The sequence below is a fragment of the Microtus ochrogaster genome, unplaced genomic scaffold (genome assembly GCF_000317375.1).
Source record: "Microtus ochrogaster isolate Prairie Vole_2 unplaced genomic scaffold, MicOch1.0 UNK6, whole genome shotgun sequence".
Taxonomy (NCBI): Eukaryota; Metazoa; Chordata; class Mammalia; order Rodentia; family Cricetidae; genus Microtus; species Microtus ochrogaster.
This window is the reverse complement of record NW_004949104.1, coordinates 12,075,936-12,094,084: the sequence shown is the minus strand read 5'-3', so window position 1 is coordinate 12,094,084 and position 18,149 is coordinate 12,075,936. Positions and strand designations below refer to the sequence as shown.

At 45.7% G+C, this 18,149-nt stretch overlaps 1 protein-coding gene across 5 annotated transcripts in view; it reads right to left on the bottom strand.

The window, feature by feature from the left end:
- Ap1b1 (adaptor related protein complex 1 subunit beta 1) overlaps positions 1-18,149 on the bottom strand; it is a 103,662-nt gene that overhangs the window by 37,551 nt on the left and 47,962 nt on the right. For 4 of the 5 annotated variants that reach the window (XM_005366153.2, XM_013353366.2, XM_005366154.2 and 1 more), the window contains exon 1: positions 16,776-16,914. The exons of the other annotated variant lie outside the window; for it this stretch is intronic. The gene's annotated coding sequence lies outside the window, so the exon portion shown is untranslated. Of the gene's footprint in view, positions 1-16,775; positions 16,915-18,149 lie in introns of those variants that run through there. 5 annotated transcript variants of the gene reach the window in all.

Genomic DNA, 18,149 nt, shown 5'->3' with positions numbered 1-18,149 from the left:
GCACATGAACCACATTTAAAAGTAGGTGGTCAGCTTAGGCAAGACAAGGTATAAGGTTTGGATTCTATCTTTGTGAGTGGCAGGGAACATTTTCAAAAGAAATAGTTGGGTCAGACAGTCAGGAAATAGAGGCAGGAGGGTTGCCATGAGTTTGAGGCTCACCTGGACTATACACAGCAGGACTGCCTCAAACAAACAAACAAACAAACAAACAAACAAACAAACAAACAAACAGAAACCACTCTGATGGAAAGAGACAGCAGCATTTGGGGCTGGGATCCCCTCAATTTTAGCATTTATGAGTCAAGAAAGGCCTCAGGGGGGACAGCATTCCTGGAACAACTGGTTTGCCCTTCAGAGAGCCATGGCCACTGTCCCGCCTCCAGCATGCCATGCCACACCCACAGAGACTCTTGATGCTGCACCTTATGACAAATTCCTATTAACCCCACTTTATGACAAACAAATGTTTTTATATCTATGCATTTGCTGAGGAGCACGTGTGGAGATCAGAGGACAGGGAAACTGGCTGTCTTCATCTTGTGGGCTCCAGGCACAGATCAAGTCATCTCCATGACAATAACCTCACCTTTTGAGACTTAAAGAAACTAATACGAAAAGCTGAAAAGCAGCAGTTTCCCTTAGCTCTGCAGAACACAGCAGCTCCCGCTGTGAATCACTGGGTACAGAGATGAAAGGCAAGAATGGAAAACTAAATCCAAAAGAAAAGATTCCCCCCTCCAAAAGAAGATTCCCCTCATAGAAATACTCCTGGCTAGGCCAGCAAGATGGCTCAGTGTTGATAAAGGCAACCTGACTCCGATCACCAGAACCCATGTAAAGGTAGATGGAAGAACTGACTCTATAGACAATGGCACATGTGCGCACACATGAAGAAAGGAGGGAGGAAGTTGGGATTAGGTTTAAGAAAAGTTCTCAATACTTTTTCAAATATTTTGTCTTCATACAATTTATCTAAATTTAATTTTGTTTTGGTTTTTAAAGCAGGGTCTCTCTGTGTAACACCCCTAGAGGTCCTGGAACTAGCTTTAGTCCAGGTTTCGAACTCACAGAGGTCCACCTGCCTCTGCCTCCCAAGTACTAGGATTAAAGGTGTATGTCGCCACCACCAGGCTCTAAATTTAATTTTTAAAACAAGAAACATAAACCATCTGCTTAATTTGGATGTCATTTGGATGAAGCTATAGAGCAGAAAAGCAAAACTAAGCTACAGTGGTAGAAATTAGAACAAGAGTATTGCCTAAAGGGGGCCTGGAAGCTCCCTATGGGTGATTTAAAATTTTTTAAAACTAGAAATATAAACTATCTGCTTTAAGCTAATAAAATTAACTTAAATCTATATGGAAAGTTTTTTTTTATTTTATTTTCGAGACAGGGTTTCTCCGTAGCTTTTTGGTTCCTGTCCTGGAACTAGTTCTTCTAGACCAGGCTGGCCTCGAACTCACAGAGATCTGCCTGCCTCTGCCTCCCGAGTGCTGGGATTAAAGGCGTGCGCCACCACAGCCCGGCTTATAAGGAAAGTTTTGAATGAACAATTTTTCTCCAATGACTCAAAATTGTTAATAGTAATGTTTGTGTGTGTGTGTGTGTGAGAGAGAGAGACAGAGAGAGACAGAGAGAGAGACAGAGACACAAAGTCTCACTATGTAGCTCTGGCAAGTCTGCCTCTGCCTCCTGAGTGCTGGGATTAAAAGGTGTGTGCCACCATGCCCAGCTGCTAATAACTTCACTTATAATTTTTTTTAAAAAAATTTAGGTTTATTTATTTATTTTAGGTTTATTTATTTTATATGTGTTTTGCTTGTAAGTATGCATGTTCACCACATGTGCGCCTAGTGTCTGAAAAGATCAGGAAAGAGTGGCAGAGTCCCTGAAACTGGGATTATGGATGATGGTTGTAAACCATCATGTGTCAGGAACTGAACCTGAGTCCTCTGCAAGAGCAACAGGTGCTCTTAACTGCTGAGCCATCTCTCCAGCTCCCACAATACTAACTTTTTACCCTTCTGAAGTTAGTTAACTTCATTGCCTTTTTTAAAATTACGCTTACTGTGTACACACAGATATAGACACACACACACACACGTCCCAACATGGGTGTGTATGTCAGAGGACAACTTGCAGAATTGGAATCTCTCCTCCCACCATGTGGGTCCCAGAGATAGAACACAGGCTTATCAGGCTTGGCAGCTAGTGTCTACCTCCTGAGCCATTGTGCTGGCTTCTATTTTAGTTTCCATGTTTTAAAATGGGGAGAGCATCACTTGCTGGTTTATGTTTCTCACATATTCACATATGCCTTCTCTCTCTCTCTCTCTCTCTCTCTCTCTCTCTCTCTCTCTCTCTCTCTCTCTCATGCACTGGTGTTGTGCTTGTATGTATGTCTGTATGAAGGTAAGGGATCCCCTAAACCTGGAATTACAGGCAGTTATGAGCTGCCATGTAGGTTCTGGGAATCGAACCCACATTCTATGAAGAGCAGACAGTCACATATTTCTTCTAATGGGACAGCACGAGAATGGAAACTCAATGGCAAGATGAAATGTAAACAAGAGCTGAGAAGTGCCTCAATGGTACAGCATGTACTGAGCATGCATGAAACCCTGGGTTTGATACTCAGCATCAAACAAAACAGTCAACCAAACAGGCTAAATAAACACCTAAACGATCATAGGATGTCATTTAGACAACGCTATAGAGCAGAAAAGCAAAACTAAGCTATGGTGGTAGAAGTTAGGTCAGGAGTTTTGGCTAAAGGGGACCTGGAAGCTCCCTGCAGGTGAAGAAGAGGATCTGTATCCTGATGCATATCCTGGCCACACTGAGCAGCTAAGAGCTACACATGTTACTTGGTGTGAATTATATAAACAGTAAAATAAACAATTTCTTAATTGGATATGCACCTTTAATCCCAGAATTTGGAAGGCAGAGGCAGGAGGATCTCTGTGAGTTTGAGGCTAGCCCAGTCTACAAACGCAATTTCCAGGCCAGGGCTACAAAGACTGGGGGTGGGAGGGGGGAGAGAGACAGAGACAAATGGAGGAAGGGAGGGAGGAGGAATATTTTCGGCCGGCAAGATGGTTCATCAGGTAAAGGTACTTGTCACCAAGTTTGACAACTTAGTTTCATCCCTGGAACCCCATAGAGGGAAAAAACTGACTTATCAGATGGTCCTCTAACATTATGCAGGCACCATATTAAAAAAAAAAAAAAAGGCCAGGAGCCAGATAGTGGTGGCACACACCTTTAATTCCAGCACTTGGGAGGCAGAGATGCAGGTCTCTGAGTTTAAGGCCAGCCTTGTCTACGGAGAGAGTTCCAGGACAGGGTCCAAAGCTACAGAGAAACCCTGTCTTGAAAAACCAAAAATAAGAAAAAGAAAGAGAGAGAGAGAGAGAGAGAGAGAGAGAGAGAGAGAGAGAGAGAGAAGCCAGGCATGGTGGCACACACCTTTAATCCTAGCACAGAGGCAGATACTGAAATACTATTGAGTGGCTACTGGACTAATGAAAACCTCAGCCACATACATACATACAAGCGTGGGCAGTGGTAGGGCAGGGCTAGGTCAGCATAAATACAGGAAATAAGGACCCTCGTCTGATGTCAACAAGAGCCTAACTGCCTTACACACCTCTTAGTAGTCTGGCAGGAGCTTTCAAAACTTCAGATGTACTTACTTAGTCATTGGTCTAACAATAGAACTTCTAGGTCTTTCTATATAAAAACAAAAGGTCATTTACTCAATCAACAACCTTTGAAATACCGTGAATATTTTAACACATAGAGATCCATTTGCCTCTGTCTCCTGAGTGCTAGAATTAAAAGAATGTGCCACTATCCCCAGTTTTACATACTTTTTTAAAAGTTTTATTTTATGTGTATGCCCAGTGCCTGCAGGGGCCAGGGAAGGGTGTGGGATCTCCTGGAACTGGAGTTACAGATGGTTGTGACCACCATGTGGGACCTGAGTCCTCTGGAAGAGGAGTCAATGCTCTTAACCTTCAAGTCCTCTCTCCATCCCAACATGCTTTTATCATAACTATCCAAGACAGTAAATGGAAACGCAAAATGCAAAATATATGAAGTATGCTAGTATCACTATTTTAAATAAATATTAATAAAAAGCAAATACCTTAAAAGTTTGCAAATGCATCCACTATCTTTTTTTTTCTCCCCCAAGACATGGTTTCTCTGTGTAACAGTTCTGGCTGTCCTGGAACTTGCTTTGTAGACCGACCGGGCTAGTCTCAAATTCATTAAAATCTGCCTGCCTCTGCTTCCCAAGCACTGGTATTAAAGATGTGCATTGCCACCACTGCCCGGCCAACATCCACTAGCCTTAAAAGGACAGAAAAGTTATCAGTGGTTTCTTCCAAAAAGGAAGCTGGGTGATTAATGAATGGGGTGTGAGACTGACTCTCCATTTACCCTTTGATAGAAATGTGTTGTTTATACACATTACCTGTTTAAACATAAAGCAGCTTAGATTGATTGGTACATTTATCCCAAATGCTCGTCCATCAATAAGCTCATTCTTTAGCCCCAGCTTTAACTCTCTTCCTCTGTATCCAGAGGGACACAGGCCTCCCAGCACTGAACTCACTCCTATCTCCAACCTCTTCCACAGCCTTCTTCATGCCTCTAATTTGGGATCTGTTCTTTCTCTTTAACGCTGTCAAACCAGTGACTGGCACTGTGCCTGGCACATTCCAGGAGCTTACCAAATGTTGGCTCACTTAGTGAATGAAAAGACAGGTTCCCAAGGAAGTTACAAAACCAAGGACTTGCAACAAATCATACTATGTGACAAGTACCAGACAGACCAGGAACAGAAGGCTTTGCAGTTAACTTTCAACAAACACAGCAAGGCTGAGCCAATTCCAAGACAGTTGCCAGAAGTCTGGCTTTGCTATACAAACAGCTGTGTGGCCTTGGGAGGAAAGTAAATCTCCCAACTCTGGCCATATATTTTCCAGTTGTCAAAGAACTTCAGACCCTCTCCCCCAACATATACAATATACAATAGGTGAAAGTGGAGCTGAGATGACAGAAGGAAGGCTGGGGCTAGATCCCGACTCACCCAACTGTGTCTCAGGGTTTCCCCCTCATCAGGGACCCCTGGAAACCCATAGTTCAGTGCAGTTTGAAAACCAGTCAGGTCAAGTGGTAATAGCACATACCTTTTAATCCAGCCCTTGGGAGGCATAGGCAGGTGGATCTTTGAAAGTATGAGGCCAGCCTGGACTACAGAGTGAGTTCCAGGACAGCCAGGACTGTTACACAGAGAAACCCTGTCTCAGAACACACCAAAAACAAACAAACAAACAAAAAAACAAAACTAATAAAAAACAAACAAAAGCAAAACAAAACAATAGAAAAACAGAACAGACTTCTCCCACATTTCAAATGTTCTGATTTGCCACTAAAATATGATTCCCCACTAGGGGATTTTTTTTGGGTCTTTTTTTTTTTGTGTGTCAAATAAAAGGAAGTCGAATGTGATCACTGTAAATGCATAATATAAGGGATCAAGGAGGGAAAAATTCAGTAGCCAGTCAGAGCCAGTACACCTTATTAGTTTTCTGTTTATTTAGGCCTCTTTACCTTTCTTTCTTTGTCTGTGTGGGGTGGAGGATGTGCACGCCACAGCGTCAGTGTGGCCGTGAGAGGACAACTTGTAGGAGCTGGTTCTCCCCTTCCACCGTGTGGATCCCAATCATCAACTCAGTTCATCAGGCCTGGTGGACAATGCATTTATCCACTGAATCATCTCACAGGCCCTGCTTGGGTTTTTGAGACAGGATGTCCTGATTGTTTTGGTTTTTGTTTGTTTTGTTTTTTGTCAATTTGCTACAAACCTAGACATATTTATCAAGAAGTGATCTTGAGAAAATGCCTTTCCCTATTCTTCCTAGATTGCCTGTAGGCAAGTCTGTACGGCACCTTTTGATTAAGGATTGGTGTGGGAGGGCCCAGCTCACTATGGAGCTAACTAACTATGGATGGTACCACCCCTGGGCAGGTGGTCTCGGGGGTATATAAGAAAGCAGGCTGAACAAGTCAGTAAGCAACATTGCTCTGTGGCTTCTGCTTCAGTTCTTGTCCTTACTTCATTCACAATGGACTATGGTGTGGAGCTGTAAACCAAACTAAAACCTTTCCTTTCCAAGTTGCTTTTGGTCACGGTATTTTATCACAGCAATGGAAAAGTAGCTAAAACATAGGACTTCATTACGTAGGTCAGGCTAGCCTCAAACTGATGATCCTCTTGCCTCAGCTGAGTGTTAGGATTACAGGTGAGTAACACATTCTCTGTTTATTAAGTCCTCAGTAGGAGGGAAAACCATAACACTCTGAGGAGGAAAGTGTTTTCATCCTCCACAGGGCCAAACATTGCAGGGGTGGGACTTCCTTCCTTCCAGGGCAGTGGGCAGTGTCTTGTTAGAGCCGTCCAATCTCTGCACTGAAAAGCTCTGAGGATGGCCGGCCGTGTTAGCATGTGTGTCACAGTGAGGGCATTTGGTGAGTTAATGAACGAGAGGAGAACCATTTAAGGAGGTCTGACTCAGGTGCAAGCACCCATCTCTGAAGGCACAGGTATTTGAGCAGGGAAATAGTCCTCTGGGACTTCAGCCGTTAAACCCTTCCATGATGACAGCTGCTCAGAAACCTACTACAAGGGACTCGGACCTCAAGTCACAACTGAGTTAGTAAGAGGTGCGTATTTGCAATTCCAACCCTTGGAGCAACAAGTATCATGAATTCCAAGTCAGCTTGGGTTTCATAGTGAGACCCAGTCTCAGAAACAAAAAGAAAAGAAAGGGGAAGGCTAAGAATGAGAGAGAATGAAAAAGGCTTTCTTCAGCCAGAAAGAAAGCTCAATTTTGGTAAAGTGCTTATCAAACACGCATGAGGACCCTAGTTGTCCAAAACTCGTGTAAAAGACTGGTGGTAGGCACTTGTGACAGATTCCTGGTGCAACCTTACTAGCCAGCCAAACTAGACTAACTAGTGAGTTCCAGGCCAGTGAGAGACCATCTCAAAAATCAAGATGGACAGCAGGTGAGGAACACCACCTCATGTTTGCTATGATCTGCTGACTGAGGAAGGCAGCTATCCTACCTCTTCCAGCCTGCGCTCTTTCTTTTCCCCTAGTGTCTAGCTTCTCCTCTCTCCGCCCCTTCCCTCCTTCCCTCCCTCCCTCCTTCTGCCCCACTTCTCTTAGGAAGAGGTGGCTAAGGCTTCCTCTCCTCTTCCCTCCCTTCCCTTTTACTAAGTAAACTATATCCAAACTCACTCTCTGTCTCTCACCCATGCAGCTCCTCGGCTCCTCATGAGACTGGCTGCCCTGTCAACCTGCAGAGGTCTCTGACCCGCAGCCTCCCACCCGCCTGGGACACACAGAGGCCTCGGGTGGCGGGACCCAGCTGCCACCCTCGGGGGAACTGCGCCATTTTATCTAGACCATTACAAAGCTGACTTCTGGTCTTCACAAGCACAGGCACGTATTCACATGCACCAGCACACTCATGGAAACACACACAATGGAGGGGCTAGATTGTAGCTGCCATTTTGCTTTCACCTTAAACAGAAAAGCCACACTTTGGTCATTACATGTGTTCTGTTCTTTCAGCTGTCTCAGGGACACAGATAATGGTTTATCTCACAGACGTCCCCTCTGTGCTATGCCCTGCCTAATTGTGACCCTCTCTCCATGGGGATGAGTCGGATTCCAGGCACTTCTCCCCATCTGAGCAACTTTTATCTTATTTACCTTTTTCTGGTGATGTAGGTGATAGCACCTAGTGTCATACCTACAAAGTACTCTACCAAGAAGTTGCAGACATCCTCTGCCTGGTCTTTTAAAAAGGAAAAGGTAAGTGCAAACGTTCACTTTAAAGGTAAGGAAACTGGCACAGCCAACTCAAAGATGCAAAGGTGAGTCATCCGTAGAGCAAGCAGACTTTAGACTTTCTCTCTGAGACAATGCGGTCACCAGGCTCAGACACACAGGCTCATTCAAAGTGAGCTCAGCAACTATGAGAAAATATTTCATGTTCCTCAAGCTTGGCATGAAATGCTTAACAAAGATGGTGATTAAAGAAGTATGACCAACAGACATACACTGAAGGCCAGACACCACATAGAGTTTTGAACTTAGTCCTAAGGGGCTGGCAAGTTGGCTCAGCAGGTAAAGGTGCTTGCCACCAAGCATGACAAACTGAGTGAACCCCAAGACCTATGTGGTGGAGAAAGGGAATCTCCTCTGATTTCCACATACTTGTCATGGCACACACAATAAATAAATGTAATAAAAGTATATAACTTAAAAAATTCTGTCTTTATAATATCTGTGATGATTTTAATAATAGCACAGGCTCACAGTTAGGGAAAACAAGCCAGGAGTGTGTAAGGCATTTGTCTGCAGTCACACAGCTGGAAAACGATGGTACCCACACCCCAACACTGTCCTAAGAGCAGGTCACACATCCAACTCTAACCAAGGAGGCAAATCCTCTTCTCTGAAGTCCTGGTAGAAATGCATGCATGCAGGTCAAGCTAAAGGGTACAGGATACAGGTTGCCACATATCCCTGCAGAGTTATTCAGATGTTGAATAGCAGGTTACTTTATGGCCCATCTATCTACCTGAAACAGCAGGAACAGCAGGTTTGGTAACATGCCTAGTAAAAGCCTGTCTTGAAAACCTTGCCAAGCTGTGGGTCTCTTGGGATTTGGATGAGAACTGATTAATCAAAGCAATCTCTTGAAGCTCATAGTAATTAAAAGTTTCAAAATGAAAAGGACCCAAAGGTAGAAGAGTACTACATGCAAGCAAAAAAACCCTTCATCAGCAGGCAGTGAGCGTCAAGAACCTCATTTCAAAGCCACATGTCAGGTTCCCGCTAATCTGCAAACAATAATGTAGCTCTTATAAGAGCTACTGTCAAGAAAGATCCACATTCCTCTGTATTAAAATAATACAATGACAGGCAGTCATGTACACGCCTTTAATCCCAGCACTTGGGAGGTAGAGGCAGGCAATTCTTTGAGTCTGGGGCTAGCCTGGTCTACAGAGCGACTTCCAGGACAGCTAATGCTACACAAAGAAACCCTGTCTTGAAAAACCAACCCCCAACCAAAATAAATAAATGAATGAATGAATGAATGAATGAATGAATAAATAAATAACAAGCTGGTCACAGTGGTGCACACCTTTTATCCTAGCACTTGGGAGACAGAGACAGGTGGCAGGTGGTCTGAGTTCAAGGCCAGTCTGGTCTACAGAATGAGTTTCAACACAGCCATACCTACAGAGTAAGACCCTGTCTCAGAAAACAAAACAAAACACTAATAATAATTTTAAAAAACCAAAATAAATAAATTAGTGAGGACATCTTTGGGACAATTCTCATGTTAATTAAATAAGAAGAAACCAGTGACCACAGAACAAGGCTTATTACAATTTGTGCTCTTGTACAAACCAGAGGGAACACTTTCTGGAGAACTGTGGCTATCCATTCAGCAGGCACAGGGAGAAGTGTCACCCATTGCAGACCTGGGACTACGCCCACACAGGAGTCATACACAGTAGGCCATAAATGGGATCGCAGAGGACAGGAGAGTGATCCTGTCCTTCAGAAAACTGTCACCAAAGCTCAGAGGAGAATCCTAATCCTGAGGTGGGTGGAGTATCAGGGAAGTTCTCTTGAGGTGAAGGGGAGATTATGCAGATAGGAAAGATGGGTGACATAGAAATGCTCACTAAATGCCAGTATAACAAAGCAGAGACTTGAGAAGAGTGAGCCACCAATGCCAGCTAGAAGCAGGCTCAGTACTGAGTGGTTTACAGTTGCGGTCTCTCCATGTGAAACCAGGGCCATGACACCAAGAGAAGAGCACCATGTAAGCCCAAAGCAGCCATGTGGTAAGGAGTCTGTGATAAAGGCAATTCTTTCCTTAATAATATATAAAGCCTCTACTGAGCCAAATACATTAATTCACTTGGGAAGTGGAACCAAGAAGAACGGAGAGTTCGAGGTCTGAGCTGGGCTTCACAGCAAGACTACATCACAAAACAAACAAGGACTCAGAGAAGAGAGGAGCAGATAAGTTAGAGAAGGAAGTACAAGGTTCAGGGATGGCCTTAGAGGTCAGTGTGGTGGACTCTGCTAGCAGAAAATGCAGAGGCCTTTGCAGATGTCAATTGGCACCTGCCACTGCCCAGCCTTGCCTCCTAGGGGACATTTTCTTCTTTTGATTTCAATACTTGAGAAGCAGAGGTAGGCACATCTCTACGAGACTGAGAATTTTTTATTTAATTTTATGTGTATGAGTGTTCTGTCTGCATGTATGTCTGTGTATCCTGAAATGGAAAATGCCAGACCTCCAAGCTCATTTCACAGCCAATAAATGGAAGGTGAAGCATAAATACTATAGTGAGAGGAACTAGCACAGGGTAGACGACCAGGTGGCAGCATCTCAAATGGGAGAAAGGGGCTGAGAGGAGAGCTCAGAGGCAAAGACCCAAGGCTCCATTCACCCTCCGGCCCACAAAAAATTAATTGTAAATATGTAATTGTGGTAGTTTAAAGGAAGTGTGGCCTTGTTAGAGGAGGTGTGTCACTGGGGTTGGGCTTTGTCAAAACCCTACACCATCCCAGTTAGTGTGTTTGTTCTTTCTTTCTCCCTCCCTCCACCCCTGCCCCATGCTTGTGGGTCAGATGTAAGATCTCAGCTATGTTCCTGCCCCATGTCTGCCTGCGGCTATGCTCCCTACCATGACATTCAAGGACGGAACCCTGAGTCCTCAGATTAAATGAGGAGAGACAGACCAGGCCCCTTCCTTCAGTGAGGCAGGTCATAATAACCTGCTCCTACAGGCTCAGTGAGCACATTATAGGAGGTGGGAAACTGGGCTACAATGAGAGCACCACCAGGCCCACAAGGTCTTGAAAGGACCTCAGAAGGTTAGGCCCTCAGTGTTTTGCTAGGTATTTCTTTCTCATTGTCTATACTTGCTGATCCTATCAGGATTATCCTCTCCTGCCCTAGCTGTTCCAATTTATCCTTCAAATATCAGCTTAGATGACATCACTTCAAAGACATATTCCCTACATCTACCATCTCCAGAAGGTATTTATCTGCTACTCTCCAGTATTTTTACACATTTGCATACATTCACCAAGCACCTACCATGCACTGGAAGTTATGTGCAATGAAAGAAAGAGAACTGTTTCCAAATAAGCAAGATTGTAAAAACAAAACAACAACAACAACAGAGAAGACAGTTCCTTAGAAGCAAATCATCATCATCATCATCATCATCATCATCATCATCATCATCATCATCATCCCAGCACTCAGGAGGTGGAGGCAGGCAGATCTCTGTGAATCTGAAGTCAGCCTGTTCTACAGTGTGAGTTCCAGGACACCAGAGCTACACAGAGAAACCCTGTCTCAAAAAAAATAAAAACCAAACCAAACAAACCAAAAACAAGAAAGGAGTACAGCACAGAGCAGGGGGAGAAGAGGTTGAAAACGTAAACTAGTGGCCACAGAAGGCCCTCCTTGAGGCGATGGTTGTAAGGGAAACAACAGCCAGACCAACCAAACATCTGGGGCTAAGAATGGAGGAAAGCAACAGAGCAGAAGCTCAGCAAGTGTGAAGTCCTGGTTCCATGCCTACCACGCAGGGCAGAAGTGGGTGGGAGTGACCTGTTGTGGCCGAAGGAGGACTGGGCACTAAGTGACAGAAGAACGGCTGCAGTCACTGTAAGGGTGCTGGCTTTACTCTGGAGGAGTGGAATCCTGAGACAAGACTTCAATTTTAACAGGCTCTGGCTGCCATGTCTTCTGTTTTCCAAACATTACATTTGTTTTCTACTTCTGCTGTGTCTCTTTCCCAAGAGAAAGCAACGGCATGGCAGAAACTAGGCTTGGCTTGTTTACCTATGGCACATCCCAGTGTCAGACACTAGTAGGCCTCAATAAACACTGAATGAATGAATGAATGAATGAATGAATGCTAGACTTAGGAAGTCTCTCTTGTCAGAATCTCAAGATCAGCAAATGAAGATGATGCAAACAGATTCAACAGCTGGCCACACAAAAACTGTCTTTCCAGCTCAAAAAGCAGTTAGGGTGTGGTTAAAAGTGTACGCTGCCCTCGTCTACGACTGTGTATGACACAGCTGGTGAAGTACTTAGACATCAAAGCACTGGGCTAAAGCTTCTGAGGAAAGGGTCAGTGAGAGGGCCCAGGGACAGAAGGTTTTGCTACCAAGCCTGATAACCTGATTTGAGCACTGGGTGGGACCCTGATGGTGGCAGAAGACAGCCCACTCCCAAAAGTTGTCCTCTCACTTTCATGAGCAAAGGCCATGGCAAGGGTGTCCCTGACCCCACACAAAAGGCCATTGCTGCTCTTACAGAGGACCCAGGTTCGTTCCCAGCACTCACATGGCAGCTCTGTAACTCCACTCCTACAGGACCTGTTGGTCTCTTCTGGTCTTCAGGGTACCAAGCTCACACACAGTGCACTTTCATATATGTGGGCAGTCATACACATAAAATAACTTTTGTAAAAAACCTTTTAAGTAGTAAGGATATATATATAGGTCAGTGGTGGTACACCTTTCTGGTGTGCATAAGGCCCTGAGCTTTAACTCTCGGTACAAAACAAAACAGCTAGTGAGACAGCCCAGTGGGAGTGGGCAGGGGCGTTTGCTGCCAGGCCTGACAATCTGAGTGTGATCCCTGGAACTCCCATGGGAGAAGGAGCCAACTCCTGGGAAATGTCGTTTGCCATCCAGAGGTGCTCTGTGGCAAACACACACACACATACACACACACACACACACACACACACACACACACACGAGTACAAAATCAAAGATTCTTAAGTATGACTTCCAATTCTGTCATCTCCTACCCAGGGTACACTGAGAGAAACAGATTGAAACCTTGCATCCTAGCTGATGGACTTGGGAAGCTCTAGCCAATCAGGCATACTTCTGCCTTAACCAGAAGGGGTCTCCCATCTTTAGAGAATATCCTGTTAGAGGTCCAGTCCAAGGCTGAAGACACAAGGAAGCTTCAAAATCTAGGACCACAGTCAAGCCTCTTGGCTCCACTAGCTAACAGGATTCATCCTGGAATTAGAGGTTTGTAAAGCTAAAACAGGTCAACACAGACAGAATCCAACCCACCAGTTTGGCAGACATCAGCCAACACTACTGGAGGCTCACCACCTCCCTGCTCCCCAGAACCCTGGAGGCCCTCAGGCACTCTGGTGACGAGGAAGAGCTACGGAGGCTGTGGAGCAGTTAAGTCCCTCTACCAGTCACACTTCTCCCGAAACCAGTGGGACAACATGAGGATGGACATGACATCACCAGGAACCCTGACAATACAATAGGATATTCATTCAGTTGTCTTTCCCCAAACCCTTACTACACATCGACTGTGTGCACCATACACCTCACTAGATGCTGGAGACACACACAGTTCACACAGATCTCGCAACAACTAAGAGATCTTTACTAAAGGAAGTCAAGTAAACAGGCAATTGCACTCATTGTGATTACTGCCACACACACTAGAAAGGTCTCAGTCAGGTCTCTGCAAGATGGCGGTAATGAGCAACCGGCAAGCATCAAACAGTAGTCCAGCAAAGGAGTCTGGGCAAAAGCAGCAGGAGTGGGGTACAGGCAGAGAAGAGCACAAAGCAAAGACAAAGCACAGAGTGCAGCTTATAGAAGCGGCAGCAGCTGACTATGCTTGGGAGGAAGAAGAGTATGGGAAATGCAGCCAGTGAGCCAGTTGAAGTCAGAGCCTAAAGGACCTGGATGCTATGCCAAGAAGTGCGGTCTAGCCTGAGGGAAAGGAGGACCTACTGGTGGATTTTCAAGTAGGATTTATTTATTTTTGGTTTTGTTTTTCAAGACAGTGTTTCTCTGTGTAGCCCTGGCTGGCCTGGAACTCGCTCTATAGACTAAGATAGCTTCACATTCACAGATCCGCTTGCCTCTACCTCCCAAAGGCTGGGATTAAAGTCATGTGCCACCATGCCTGACCAAGTAGTATTTTTTTAAGGTTCCCCAGCTGCTTGGGTTATATTCTCTCACTAGAGTATTTTTTCCTCTCTATGTAAAGTGATAAAGATCAGGGGGGGAAACAATATCTCTTCTGGCTTGTGATAATCTTAGCAGTGTATCTTAGGAAAAAAAGATCTATTGAGAAACAGAAATACCTTCAAAGAACAAGTACTCCTTAACCATCTGAAACTCAACTAAGTAAAAACCTAGCACAAACCATGCCTGCTTCCTGTTAGCACTTCAGGCTCTGGTGCCCGACTTCAGCGTTTTTGGGAAGTGAGCAGTGCAGATGTGCAAGTCTCGGGTATGACTGGCAAACGATGACAGTACAACCCAGCCTCAGCTGCACCCACAACTAAACTGTCCTTACAAACTTTTAGGAAGTGAAGTGAGAAGAATGGATGGGAGTGACCCTTTAACAATTAGTGATCTAACTGGAGAAGGAAGCAGTAACCTTGCGGGGCAGCCAGCCTTCCTCAGACACAGGCCCCAGCAGGTATCACGTCAACAGTAACACGCTCTGCAAGGCAGGCTCCTCTAACACCTACAGACACGGTAGGTGGGTCAATAGTGCTTCCTTATGATTATTTTGAGACAAGGTCTTTTTATGTAGTAGCCATGGCTGGAGCTTACTATACAGATCAAGTTGGCCTCGTCCTGCCTCAGCCTAATGTGTGGCTGGGATTACATGCATGTACCACCACATTTCCCCCAAAACCTTATTTTTATTGGTGGTAGGAATGGAAACCAGGAGCTTGCAAATGCTGGACAAGTGCTCTGCCACTTAGATATACCTACATATTTTATTAGGATAGAAACCCAATTGAAGTGAATTATCCCAGCCACACTACTACGAAGCTGCTGACCTGGGGATGGAGCCAGCAGCTGACTGGCAGGCAGTCGGAATGCTCTTTCCATTGGACCTCTGAGCCTGTCAAGTTACCCAGTGTGAAGATTCCAGTCAACCCACATTCATTAGATGATCGCTACACAGACTCTGAAGGTCTGAGTCTCTAGGACTAGCAAAGGCCTCTTGACAGTTCCTAAGAAACAGAGGGTCAGGTGGGCTAGACAGAGTGCTAGAGTCCTGAGCTCTGTGTCTGTTCCTACAGCCTGTGACAAGTTGTTCTATTTCCAATTATCCTCTGGAAGGATGGGGATAAGGTGACATTATTAGTTTCTGTGAGTTAGATAGAACTAAAAAAAAAAAAAACAAAAACAAACAAAAAAAACCAACCCAGACTACAGAGCTTATAATAAATAAATAGGAGAACTGGGTGTGGTGGCTTAGGTCTGTAATCAGTCCCAGAACTTGGGAGGCTGAGGCAGGATGACTGCTATGGATTCAAGACACAATGAAATCCTGGCCAGTGTGGAACTAGAGCCCCTTTTATTTTTTAAGAAGGCATCTAATGTAACATTTTTACTTACTACTTTTTCCAAAAGCACAAGAAAACCTCCACAGGTTCATTATAGTTCAAGGCACTCAAGAGGAAGTAGGAAAGAAGTCCTTTTGTGTTGCTGTCGGGGAAACTAAGGCATAAGTGGAGCAAGAAAATGTCTACAGAGGAAGAGAACGCCACCATCCAGCCACCAAATCACTGTGCCATCTCCCTGGCAGGTTACTCCTCCCAGGCACCACGACACGGCCAAAGCCCCTTCCTTCCGGCAGGTTCTTCTAGAACCTAGCGTCAAGGATCCCCTAAGTGGTCCTGTTGTTCCAACCACTAGGAAGGGAGTGTCTGGATATTAGTTTCAGGTCTTTCACAGTTCCCAATAGTAAGGAAAACCTTCGGACTCTTGCCCTGAAAGGAAAAACACTGAAAGCGCAAGAGCCTGCGACAGAACAGCCTCCTAATGAACGTGAAGCAAATGCTTCTTCTGAAGATCAGACCACACAAGAGGCCAAAAGGCGGCCTCCTGACACCAATCCAAACAATATAATGGCGGGTGACTAGATATATCAAATCACTCCTAGACCCCAAACGGGCTTCTGGTTCCTTTGTCCCTGGAAACCTGCATAGGAAGCCTGGTTTTGCCTCTACTCCTCGAATGACCTTCCATATGTGATTTAACCTCCTGTGCCTCCGTGCCCTCGTGGATAAAACGACAAAAGCAATAGTAGCTCCCTTTACAGGGGCTGCTGTGATCAGGATACAGAGTGCTTAGCACAGAGCTTCGAAGTCAAAAAGAGCTGGACAACCAGTGACAGACATCCTTGTTGTGTTAGCACTACTACAAGTGTCCCCATTCCGTCAACTTGTCCCTGAGGACCCTAAGGACGGGGGGCGGGCGGCATAAGGCCATTTCTAGATTTTTGCCCCATTTGGGGGGCGGTGGCCAAGAGATAAAGCCCTGAACGAGGAGGCCTCAGGTCGGCCACGCAGTGGGAACGGGGAAGCAGAGCGGAGGAGGGGCCTAAGTCCAGGAGTCTCTCCAGCCGGCCACTCCAAAGGAGACTGCGGACCTCAGGTGACTGGGTGACGCCAGGCCACCACGCGGGAGTGAATGAATGAGCACGCAGCCCTTTCACCTTCGCCCACACGCGGCTCGAGCCCCCCCAGCGTGGCGTCCTCTCCGTGACCTCTGACCCCGCCGACCCCTCACCTCGGACCCCTTCAGTTCCTTTATCTCGCCGGGGCGCCTTTTTCCTCACCAGCAAGTCCAAACGGCTCCGGGCGCCACGGCTCGGCTTGCTTCAGCAGCAAAATGTCCGCAGCCTCCGCCTCCCTCTCCGTGGGTGCGCCGCTGCAGCGGGCCGCTCCGAGCCCCGCGGCTGTCACCTGCCGAGCGGAAGTGAGCTGCCAGTGCCGCGGAACTTCCGGTGGACGCACACCCCGGGGGCGGGGTCAAGGGTGCAACCCGGGAGGGAGGGGCTGGGGCCAAGGTAGGGCGGGGCCTGGAGTGTGAGGGGCGGAGCCTTGTGAGGAGGGCGGGGCCTGGGCGAGTCAAGCTGTTGTGGCAGTCTGTGCAGTCCTTGCCTAGACACCCTGATCAGGCAGGAGAACCGTGGAGTCGGAAAGGGTCTTAGAAGACTTAAAGTCCATATTTTTCTGAGTTACAGATGGGAAGACAGGCCAAGATTATTGGCCTGGTAAGTGGGAGAGTCAAAACCAGAGCTGTGATCAGCTGCCAAACTACGGCTGTCTACTAGGTTGAATCTAGACTTCTTCCTACAGTCCTTGGAGAATTCATTGTTCTAGGAGGACAGCATAAGTTACTCCTAAAACTTTTCACCCAAGGGGAACTTCAAAGTGAGCTAAGGTGTATACGTCTCCCAGGACCTCAACTGACACAGCCATTTCTTTCCTGACTGTGGTCCTATTAATTTTCTCTTCTAGATAATTTGTGTTCGTCCCCTTTAAAACATTATAAAACAGCTATTCTAACATTTTTATTGAACCAATAATATTTGCAGTGCAGAATAAAGGGAATATATTAGAAGAAGAAGAAGAAGAAGAAGGAGAAGAAGAAGAAGAAGAAGAAGAAGAAGAAGAAGAAGAAGAAGAAGAAGAAGAAGAAGAAGAAGAAGAAGAAGAAGACCAAAAAACTATGCAGGCTTCTGAGGCACTTTTTAATACTTGGTTATTAAACCTAGATATGGTGTGTCTTCTGACTTTTATTTCATTATTTGTGTGTTCGTTATTGTTGTTTTTGAGACAGGAGCTCACTACGTAACCCAGGCTGACCCCAGTGTTGAGGTTTCAGTAATGTGTTTCCATGCTTTGTTTATGTAGTACTATGAATCTGACTCAGGGTTTTGGGCATCCTAAACACTCTAACAACTGAATTACTGTTGCCGTGACTGACCGGGAACTCTCTGTGAAAACAAAGGAAAGATCCCCCTGCCTCCGTCTCCCAATGCTGGAATTAAAGGTGGCACAACCACACCCAGTTATTTTTACATTCTTCAAAGCTTTGCAAAAACTGTAGCATTGGCCGGGCGGTGGTGGCGCACGCCTTTAATCCCAGCACTCGGGAGGCAGAGGCAGGCGGATCTCTGTGAGTTCGAGACCAGCCTGGTCTACAG